Source organism: Cylas formicarius, unplaced genomic scaffold (assembly GCF_029955315.1).
Source record: "Cylas formicarius isolate icCylForm1 unplaced genomic scaffold, icCylForm1.1 PGA_scaffold_82__1_contigs__length_16045, whole genome shotgun sequence".
In the NCBI taxonomy this organism is placed as follows: Eukaryota; Metazoa; Arthropoda; class Insecta; order Coleoptera; family Brentidae; genus Cylas; species Cylas formicarius.
Window position 1 is genome coordinate 5,001 of NW_026844354.1, and position 11,045 is coordinate 16,045.

The 11,045-nt window shown below is 47.5% G+C and overlaps 2 non-coding genes and 1 pseudogene across 2 annotated transcripts; all 3 read left to right on the forward strand.

The window, feature by feature from the left end:
• Nucleotides 1-5,164: 5,164 nt before the first annotated feature.
• Nucleotides 5,165-7,095, forward strand: LOC132705767 (small subunit ribosomal RNA). The gene has a single exon (XR_009619508.1). It is a non-coding gene; the product is annotated as a small subunit ribosomal RNA (ribosomal RNA).
• A 566-nt stretch (nucleotides 7,096-7,661) lies between these two features.
• Nucleotides 7,662-7,816, forward strand: LOC132705766 (5.8S ribosomal RNA). Its single transcript, XR_009619507.1, has one exon. It is a non-coding gene; the product is annotated as a 5.8S ribosomal RNA (ribosomal RNA).
• A 508-nt stretch (nucleotides 7,817-8,324) lies between these two features.
• LOC132705769 (large subunit ribosomal RNA) lies at nucleotides 8,325-11,045 on the forward strand (annotated as a pseudogene; the record flags this gene model as incomplete).

Genomic DNA, 11,045 nt, shown 5'->3' on the forward strand with positions numbered 1-11,045 from the left:
TCGAAATAAAAACTCGTCCGGTTTTACAAAGCAACGGGGAGTGGGGGGGGTTCTTTTCAGAACCACTAATAATTTTTTTTAAAGACGTCGTTAGTTGCGAAAAAAAAAAAATCCAACCGGGCCGTTCTCAAATAATTAATAAATGAAAAAGTTTTATTTTTTATTTTCAATTTTTAACGAAATCTTAAAGGAAAATGATTTGTGGTTCTTAAAAGAACCGGTTTGTTGTTAATAATAATAAAAGAGATTATTATTAATCTTAAGCTCTCTCTCCCCTGATACGCCTCGCCAATTGAATATCTTTCGGCATGATCGTTACTCGTTTGGCATGAATGGCGCACAAATTTGTATCTTCGAAAAGACCGACGAGATAAGCTTCGCTCGCTTCTTGCAACGCCATTACCGCGGAACTTTGGAAACGCAGATCCGTTTTAAAGTCTTGAGCGATTTCTCTGACCAGTCGTTGGAACGGTAATTTTCGGATCAATAGTTCGGTGCTCTTTTGATAACGTCTAATTTCTCTCAAAGCCACGGTGCCCGGTCTGTAGCGATGAGGTTTTTTAACTCCTCCGGTTGCCGGTGCACTTTTTCTCGCCGCTTTGGTCGCCAACTGCTTTCGGGGCGCTTTTCCTCCGGTCGATTTACGAGCGGTCTGCTTGGTTCTGGCCATGATAATAAAACACGTTCGCGGACGTACTAGAACACCAAATCACTAACACTCGTCGACAGATAATGGCCGCACGAACGTCCGTCCGTTTAATTTGTACCCGAGCGTTTTCTCTTCTCATTGGTCCAATCGACCTTTTTGGGCGTGGCGAATTCCGACTCGACAAAACCGAAGCGCCGGACCGTTTTCGGTCAGTTGATCGTGGCACTTCGGACGGTTTTGTTTGTTATATATCGATCAGAGAACTCGGCTCGTATTAAAAATGACCGGTAGAGGGAAAGGCGGCAAAGGTTTGGGAAAAGGTGGTGCAAAGCGACATCGCAAAGTGTTGAGGGATAACATTCAGGGAATAACCAAGCCGGCCATTAGAAGATTGGCCCGTCGCGGAGGCGTGAAACGAATTTCCGGATTGATTTACGAAGAAACTCGTGGCGTTTTAAAGGTGTTTTTGGAAAACGTCATCAGAGACGCGGTAACCTATACGGAGCACGCCAAAAGAAAAACGGTAACGGCAATGGACGTGGTGTACGCCCTAAAAAGACAAGGTAGAACTCTTTACGGATTTGGTGGCTAAATTTTTCGTCGATCTTGCGGAAACACAAAAAAAAAAAAAAAAGGTTCTTTTCAGAACCACAAAATACGTTCCAAAGATTATTCGTTATTTCGAGTATAATGCCCAACAAACCATTATCGAGTCGAGGTAAGTTTTGAATTTTTAATTTCTCCCCGTGTTAGTGTGATTATTAAATCTGTGAAATAAAGGAAACGAAATCTCAAATAGAAAAGTATTTGTGGTCCTTACAAGAACCGTCTTCCTTCCCGGCGAAAACTTTATTTAGCTTTGTTGTCGGTTTTCTTAGGCAACAGAACCACCTAGCGATCTTAACTTCGGATAATAATTTGTTCAATTCCTGGGATCGGCAATTGTAAATGTCGAGGTATTATACCGGTTTTCTTATAGTCCGAAAGAGAAAACGTAAAAAGAAGGAACGTTTCTTTTTTTTTTTTTTTTTAATAATCTGTTAAATAAACGAAACGAAATCTCAAATAGAAAAGTATTTGTGGTCCTTAGAAGGACCGTTTTCCCATCGTCTTCCCTCGCCGCAATTTTTATTTTGCTTTGTTGTCGGTTTTCTTGGGCAAAAGAACCGCTTGAATGTTCGGCAAAACACCTCCCTGAGCGATCGTTACTCCCGATAATAATTTGTTCAATTCCTCGTCGTTTCGGATCGCCAGTTGTAAATGTCGCGGAATGATTCTGGTTTTCTTATTGTCCCTCGCCGCGTTACCGGCCAATTCCAAAACTTCGGCGGCCAAATATTCCATTACGGCCGCCAAATATACCGGAGCTCCGGCGCCGACCCTCTCCGCATAGTTTCCTTTCCGAAGTAATCGGTGAATTCTACCTACCGGAAACTGTAAACCGGCCCTGCTAGAACGAGACTTCGCTTTCCCTTTGACTTTGCCTCCTTTTCCGCGTCCCGACATCGTTATTACCGTTAATAGTACACGCACGAACGTTAACAGCACAATGACGCTCTCGCAGACCGTGGGCGCGCTATTTATAGGACATGGGCATGGACCAATGGGATTAGCGCTTCGGCGAACGATGCCCGGGGGCGGAGCTTGTCGGCCGACTCGGTTCTCAAATAAATAGCTGCGGCCCGGTGTGGGCCTTGTCAGTCCGTTACTTTGCGCGCGTCTAATCGATTGTAGAAAATGCCACCGAAAGTAAGCGGTAAAGCGGCGAAAAAAGCCGGCAAGGCTCAAAAAAATATTTCGAAGAGTGATAAGAAAAAGAAACGCAGGAGGAAGGAGAGTTACGCAATTTACATTTACAAAGTGTTGAAGCAAGTTCATCCGGATACTGGCATTTCGAGCAAAGCCATGTCCATTATGAATTCGTTCGTAAACGACATTTTCGAAAGGATTGCCGCCGAAGCTTCTCGTTTGGCTCACTATAATAAGCGATCCACTATTACTAGCAGAGAGATTCAAACGGCCGTGAGATTGTTGTTGCCCGGAGAGTTGGCCAAGCACGCCGTCAGTGAAGGGACCAAAGCCGTCACAAAATACACCAGTTCTAAATAAATGAGCGTCGACTTGGAGAGTGTAAATTCACCAAAAACGGTTCTTTTCAGAACCACAATTTTTATATATTAATCAATTCGTTTATTCATATCTTTCTTTCTTATTTTTTTTTTTTTCGAATCATAGTTAGATAAAAGTGCTTATCGTCGAAATAAATGGCAGGAACCCGGTTTCGCGTTTATTTCGATTGACGTTTTTGGTTAGCAAAATTGAATTTTCCTATTTTTTTATTTAATTAGGTCAGTTCGTGTTGAACGTAGTTTTGATTACTTTTTATTTGAGTGTGCTTAATTTTGTTTGTGTTTGTTTAGTTTTTGCGAATTGTGGTTCGTTTTGGTGAAGTTTTGCATGTTTTTTTTTTTGGTTTGGTTGATTTGGGTTTGTTACACGGTTAATTTTGGTTTCTTTTGCTGAATTTTCGCTAGTTTTGGTTACTTTGGTTTATTATTTCCAGTTTCGGCCGCTATTGGTTAGTTAGGATTATCGTTAGTTTTGGGTTTGTTTAGGATAATTTTGGCTTGTTTTTGTTAATTTTGACTACTTTTGCTTAATTTTGCTTAGTTTTGGTTACTTTGGTTTATTATTTCCAGTTTCGGCCGCTATTAGTTAGTTAGGGTTCATTTCGGTTAGTTTTTGTGAACGTTTCCTATTTTTGCTTAATTATCGTTAGTTTTGGTTTGTTTAGGATAAGTTTGGCTTGTTTTTGTTAATTTTGACTACTTTTGCTTAATTTTGCTTAGTTTTGTTTACTTTGGTTTATTATTTCCAGTTTCGGCCGCTATTAGTTAGTTATGGTTCGTTTCGGTTAGTTTTTGTGAACGTTTCCTATTTTTGCTTAATTATCGTTAGTTTTGGTTTGTTCAGGATAAGTTTGGCTTGTTTTTGTTAATTTTGACTACTTTTGCTTAATTTTGCTTAGTTTTGGATAATTTGGTTTGTTTTGCCGAACTTTGGCCAATTTTGGTTTGTTATGATTAATTTTGCTTAGTTGTGGTTATTTTTGTTCCTTTTGGTTAGTTTTGTTTAATTTTGGTTATATTCGGTTAATTTTGGTTAGTTTTGCTTATTTTTGCTTTGTTTCGGTTAGTTTTGCTTATTTTTCTCTGCTCGCGGCTAGCGGCAAAAACCTTTTATGGGAGTATATGTTAAAATGAATAAAATAAAAAAAAAAAAACAAAACTCTTCCCGCTGGTCCGCAATATTAAAGAAGACGGACTTATAAATGTTTAATAATGAATTTATTAAATCGCGAGAAAAAAAAATGCAAACACCCGAAATTAAAAATGATGGAGAGTATCGTCCGACAAAATCCGGGGACGGCGATTTATTTTTAAGTCGGAACCGGAACCGGCGGTCAGTTAACAAAAGTAAGTAAAGAAAAAAAAATATTTGAAAAAGTGCCCGCTTTAACCAAATCGAACGTAACCACGAGCGAAAGTTTCGCTCCGAACTTTATTTGCCCGCCGCAGCCGATATTCGGGTTTTCACGTGAAACGTTCGGAAGACTAAGGAATGGTCCGTTACCTATAATAGGTGAGATGGTCTCGAGCGCGACCGCCGCGTCGTGCGTATAGACACTTCTCCCTTCGCAGAGCAAAATGCTTTTTCGATCGTTAGATCGCCTTCGAGTCGACCGTTTGGCGCGATTAATTGGCTCGCTTAACATTTTCGTATCGTGGGTTCAATTTTTTAAGAAAAATTGGTTTCCTTCATCGGTACGGGAACGTAGACCGTTTTTCGTTTGCCATCGGCCCGTCTTCGTAGCAGCGATTGCTCGAGCGTTCGAAAACATTTTAAGGCTCCGCACCTTATACAGCTAGATCGCGAACTTAGCGGGTGTTTTAAAGTAAGATTTGGCACTTCGTGGTTCGAAAGCGGTCGCCCTATAATATTTTTCTTCCGAAAAATTTGCGATAACTCTCATCTAACCGAGCGAGTTTATATGCGAATCCGGAACGTTTCTTTCGAGAAATCTCGTGTCGCTTTCAATCTAGCGAAGAGTGATCGAGAGAATGTCCGAAAATTTCCGTCGATCGACGTTCGTTGCCCGAGGCACATCGGTTCGACGCGCGCCGCATTTTAAAGCTTATTATGCGCGCGCGAGTCGGATTGTTTGATCGCGCACTCACGTCGTCTCGATATTTATTACCAACAAAAAAAAATTGGACGGATCGCGTCCGAATAATAATAATAACGAGTGTGGCGTCGGGAACGGTTCATTTCCGTACTCGCACGCTATCACCGCCACACAAAGTGGTCGCGTCTGTTTCTATTTAAAAATAAAATAAACGCGTTTCGCGCGCGTAATTATTATTTTTAAAAAAGAGACTGTTTGTTGTCGTACCGCGCCCGATCGTCGTCATCCGTGGCGGCGGCGGCGGCGGCGCGCTCGACACGTAGAACAGCTCCCTGGTTGATCCTGCCAGTAGTCATATGCTTGTCTCAAAGATTAAGCCATGCATGTTTCAGTACAAGCCAAATTAAGGTGAAACCGCGAAAGGCTCATTAAATCAGTTATGGTTCCTTAGATCGTACCCACAATTACTTGGATAACTGTGGTAATTCTAGAGCTAATACATGCAAACAGAGGTCCGACCGGAGACGGAAGGAGTGCTTTTATTAGATCAAAACCAATCGGTGGCGGGTTCGCGCCCGACATCGTTCAACTTGGTGACTCTGAATAACTTTACGCTGATCGCACGGTCTCGCACCGGCGACGCATCTTTCAAATGTCTGCCTTATCAACTGTCGATGGTAGGTTCTGCGCCTACCATGGTCGTAACGGGTAACGGGGAATCAGGGTTCGATTCCGGAGAGGGAGCCTGAGAAACGGCTACCATATCCAAGGAGGGCAGCAGGCGCGCAAATTACCCACTCCCGGCACGGGGAGGTAGTGACGAAAAATAACGATACGGGACTCATCCGAGGCCCCGTAATCGGAATGAGTACACTCTAAACCCTTTAACGAGGATCAATTGGAGGGCAAGTCTGGTGCCAGCAGCCGCGGTAATTCCAGCTCCAATAGCGTATATTAAAGTTGTTGCGGTTAAAAAGCTCGTAGTCGAATTTGTGTCTCGCGCCGCCGGTTCATCGTCCGCGGTGTTAACTGGCGTGCCGCGAGACGTCCTGCCGGTGGACTTAGCCCGTTCACGCGGGCGGTCCAACTCAATCCTGCCGCGGTGCTCTTCATTGAGTGTCGAGGTGGGCCGGCACGTTTACTTTGAACAAATTAGAGTGCTTAAAGCAGGCTAAAACTTCGCCTGAATACTGTGTGCATGGAATAATGGAATAGGACCTCGGTTCTATTTTGTTGGTTTTCGGAACCCCGAGGTAATGATTAATAGGAACGGATGGGGGCATTCGTATTGCGACGTTAGAGGTGAAATTCTTGGATCGTCGCAAGACGGACAGAAGCGAAAGCATTTGCCAAAAACGTTTTCATTGATCAAGAACGAAAGTTAGAGGTTCGAAGGCGATCAGATACCGCCCTAGTTCTAACTGTAAACTATGCCAGCTAGCGATCCGCCGACGTTCCTCCGATGACTCGGCGGGCAGCTTCCGGGAAACCAAAGCTTTTGGGTTCCGGGGGAAGTATGGTTGCAAAGCTGAAACTTAAAGGAATTGACGGAAGGGCACCACCAGGAGTGGAGCCTGCGGCTTAATTTGACTCAACACGGGAAACCTCACCAGGCCCGGACACCGGAAGGATTGACAGATTGAGAGCTCTTTCTTGATTCGGTGGGTGGTGGTGCATGGCCGTTCTTAGTTGGTGGAGCGATTTGTCTGGTTAATTCCGATAACGAACGAGACTCTAGCCTGCTAACTAGGCGTATTTAGACATCTCAAAGGCCGGCCGGCTCGGGGTTCGCCCCGTTGTCGCGCGCGGTTTTTACTGTCTGCGTACAAACAATTCTTCTTAGAGGGACAGGCGGCTTCTAGCCGCACGAGATTGAGCAATAACAGGTCTGTGATGCCCTTAGATGTTCTGGGCCGCACGCGCGCTACACTGAAGGAATCAGCGTGTCCTCCCTGGCCGAGAGGCCCGGGTAACCCGCTGAACCTCCTTCGTGCTAGGGATTGGGGCTTGCAATTGTTCCCCATGAACGAGGAATTCCCAGTAAGCGCGAGTCATAAGCTCGCGTTGATTACGTCCCTGCCCTTTGTACACACCGCCCGTCGCTACTACCGATTGAATGATTTAGTGAGGTCTTCGGACCGATACGCCGATGGCGTTTCGGCGTCGTCGATGTGTCCGGGAAGTTGACCAAACTTGATCATTTAGAGGAAGTAAAAGTCGTAACAAGGTTTCCGTAGGTGAACCTGCGGAAGGATCATTAAAGTGATAATAAAAATTACACAGTTTGTCTTTATTTAGTCGAACGAATTTTTGTCGCTGACGCTCGGTCGAAAATATCTCGCGTCGATCTTTAAGTCGGCCGCGATTAAATTCGACGACTACGACGACCACTCGACCACCGTAAAAAAGGGGAGAGAGGAGTAGGAGTAGGAGGAGCGCCGACAAAATTCCGGGTACCTAGACGGAACTCGAAGCGCGAAACCTAGTTTCGCGCTCGCCGTCGACAAGGTGTCAAACGATATTCGCCCGGAGCACCGAAAAGTACTTACACCCACCCGCGACCCGCGAGGAGGTGTGTATATAAACTTTAAACCGGCGCGGGTCGTCCGAACGCGAACGCGCGCGCGCCTACCGTCTGAATAATAAAGAACAAAGGGCGCGCGGCGAAGTGTTCCGTCGGATAGACCGGCCCGAAATCGAACTTTTTTTTTTTTTTTACGTCGAAAGGTATATACCTCGCCTTCCGTAAAAAAAATGTATGTGTCGATAACAACGCCGACGACTCTTTTTCGGAGACGAAAAGCGTTAAACCGATCGAAAAAAGATTACCCTAAACGGTGGATCACTTGGCTCGTGGGTCGATGAAGAACGCAGCTAATTGCGCGTCAACTTGTGAACTGCAGGACACATGAACATCGACATTTCGAACGCACATTGCGGTCCTCGGATTCTGTTCCCGGACCACTCCTGGCTGAGGGTCGTATCCAATTTAAAGACTGCTCGGTTTTTTCGCCCGCGAGGCGCGAGAAACGTCGGAGCGAGTTGGACGTGTAGCGCGGGAAGGAGTGAGGAGCAACAGCACGTTCGCGCTTAGCGCGCGATCTCTCTCCTACCCGGTCTCGCGACGTTTTAAAACGCGAAAGCGAAACTCCGGCCGCGTTCTAAGGAACGCGACCGAGTTTGCGAACGACGTCGATTTTCGACGCACCGGTTCGTCGCGTCGCGCTCGCTTAAAAGCGCGAGAGACGAGCGTAATTAAAACCGCCCGCGTATGTCGCAGGTCCGCGCAAAATTGACGATCGTCGTGTCCGTTATTTTCTCGATAAGAAGAAAAGGTGTCCGACGTCTGATCGTTTGCGGCCGCGTAACGAGTGGTGGATATAGCGGTTTTAAATATAAACGCTGAACCGTTTCGAAATTCACGTCTACGTTTTATATATATATTTATATATATATATATATATATATATATATAATGATTTTATCGATCGACCTCAGAGCAGGTGAGACTACCCGCCGAATTTAAGCATATTAATAAGCGGAGGAAAAGAAACTAATTAGGATTCCCTCAGTAGCTGCGAGCGAACAGGGAAGAGCCCAGCACCGAATCCCGCGGCCGATACCGGGCGCCGGGAAATGTGGTGTTAGGGAGGTTCCGTTATCCCGAGATCGTCCGGCGCGTCCAAGTCCTTCTTGAACGGGGCCACAGCCCATAGAGGGTGCCAGGCCCGTAGCGACCGCCGTCGATCGCGGGAGGGATCTCCTCAGAGTCGGGTTGCTTGAGAGTGCAGCCCTAAGCGGGTGGTAAACTCCATCTAAGGCTAAATATGACCACGAGACCGATAGCGAACAAGTACCGTGAGGGAAAGTTGAAAAGCACTTTGAAGAGAGAGTTCAATAGTACGTGAAACCGTTTAGGGGTAAACCTGAGAAACCCGAAAGGTCGAAGGGAGAAATTCATTCGCGTTTCGGAGTCGGCGCGAGACGTTCGCGCGACGGGGAGGACGGTTACCCGTTACCTTTTCCGCGCCTTACGTTTTTCGACCCGGCATCGAACGCGTGCACTTTTCTCCTGGTAGGACGTCGCGATCCGTCGGGCGTCGGTCTAAGGTCCGCGGCGGAGCCCGCGCGGTTTTCTCGAATCGCGCGGACCCGCGGTATCCTGACCGACTCGCTCGACGGTACGAGAAAGGTCACGGGTCGCTTTAAAAGCGTTCGACTCGCGGCAAGCGCTCCGGATACTAGTCGGCTATCGGACCCGGTGCCGGTACCGACCTCCGGTGACTGTTGGCCTCGAAGTTCTCGAACCGACCCTCGCTCGTAAAAAAGCGTGACCGATCTGCGACGCTATAGCTTTGGGTACTTTCAGGACCCGTCTTGAAACACGGACCAAGGAGTCTAGCATGTGCGCGAGTCATTGGGATTCGCTAAACCTAAAGGCGTAATGAAAGTAAAGGTTCGTCTCGCGCGAACCGAGGGAGGATGGGCGATTCGCCTTTAAAGCGGTCGCCTCGCACTCCCGGGGCGTCTCGTTCTCATCGCGAGAAGAGGCGCACCAAGAGCGTACACGCTGGGACCCGAAAGATGGTGAACTATGCCTGGTCAGGACGAAGTCAGGGGAAACCCTGATGGAGGTCCGTAGCGATTCTGACGTGCAAATCGATCGTCGGAACTGGGTATAGGGGCGAAAGACTAATCGAACCATCTAGTAGCTGGTTCCCTCCGAAGTTTCCCTCAGGATAGCTGGCGCTCGTAGCGTACGAGTTTCATCCGGTAAAGCGAATGATTAGAGGCATTGGGGTCGAAACGACCTCAACCTATTCTCAAACTTTAAATGGGTGAGATCTCCGGCTTGCTCGAACTATATATATTTATTTATATATTATTGAAGCCGCGAGAGACACGAATCAGAGTGCCAAGTGGGCCATTTTTGGTAAGCAGAACTGGCGCTGTGGGATGAACCAAACGTCGAGTTAAAGCGCCAAAATCGACGCTTATGGGATACCATGAAAGGCGTTGGTAACTTAAGACAGCAGGACGGTGGCCATGGAAGTCGGAATCCGCCAAGGAGTGTGTAACAACTCACCTGCCGAAGTTACTAGCCCTGAAAATGGATGGCGCTGAAGCGTCGTGCTTATACTCGACCGTCAGAGGCATGTGCGATCGTCGTTTTCGGACGCGATCATGAAGCCCTGACGAGTAGGAGGGTCGCGGCGGTGAGCGCAGAAGGGCTGGCCGCGAGGCCGTCTGGAGCCGCCGCCGGTGCAGATCTTGGTGGTAGTAGCAAATACTCCAGCGAGGCCCTGGAGGACTGACGTGGAGAAGGGTTTCGTGTGAACAGCCGTTGCACACGAGTCAGTCGATCCTAAGCCCTAGGCGAAAGCCGATGTCGATGGGGTGTAGTTTTACACGTCGCGGTCCGTCTTATTATAAAATAATATATAATTTTTGACGAGCGAGAAAAACGAGAGCGCACACCCGTCGGGCGAAAGGGAATCCGGTTCCTATTCCGGAACCTGGCAGCGGAACCGTTAATAAGTCGGGCCCTCGCAAGAGAGTTCGTCGGGGTAACCCAAAAGGACCCGGAGACGCCGTCGGGAGATCCGGGAAGAGTTTTCTTTTCTGCATGAGCGTTCGAGTTCCATGGAAACCTCTAGCAGGGAGATATGGTTTGGAACGCGAAGAGCACCGCAGTTGCCGCGGTGTCCGGATCTTCCCCTCGGACCTTGAAAATCCGGGAGAGGGCCACGTGGAGGCGTCGCGCCAGTTCGTACCCATATCCGCAGCAGGTCTCCAAGGTGAAGAGCCTCTAGTCGATAGAATAATGTAGGTAAGGGAAGTCGGCAAATTGGATCCGTAACTTCGGGATAAGATTGGCTCTGAGGATCGGGGCGTGTCGGGCTTGGCGAGGAAGCGGGTTCCGGTTAACGAGCCGGGCCTGGGCGAGGAGACGATCTCCGGATCCGATCCGAACCCGGTCCCGAGCCTTGGCCTCCCGCGGAACCGCCCTCGCTGCGAGACCCGGAAAACTCCGGTTTTCCGGTGTTCTCTTCGGCCGCTATTTAACGGTCAGCTCAGAACTGGCACGGACCGGGGGAATCCGACTGTCTAATTAAAACAAAGCATTGCGATGGTCTTAACGTGATGTTGACGCAATGTGATTTCTGCCCAGTGCTCTGAATGTCAAAGTGAAGAAATTCAATCAAGCGC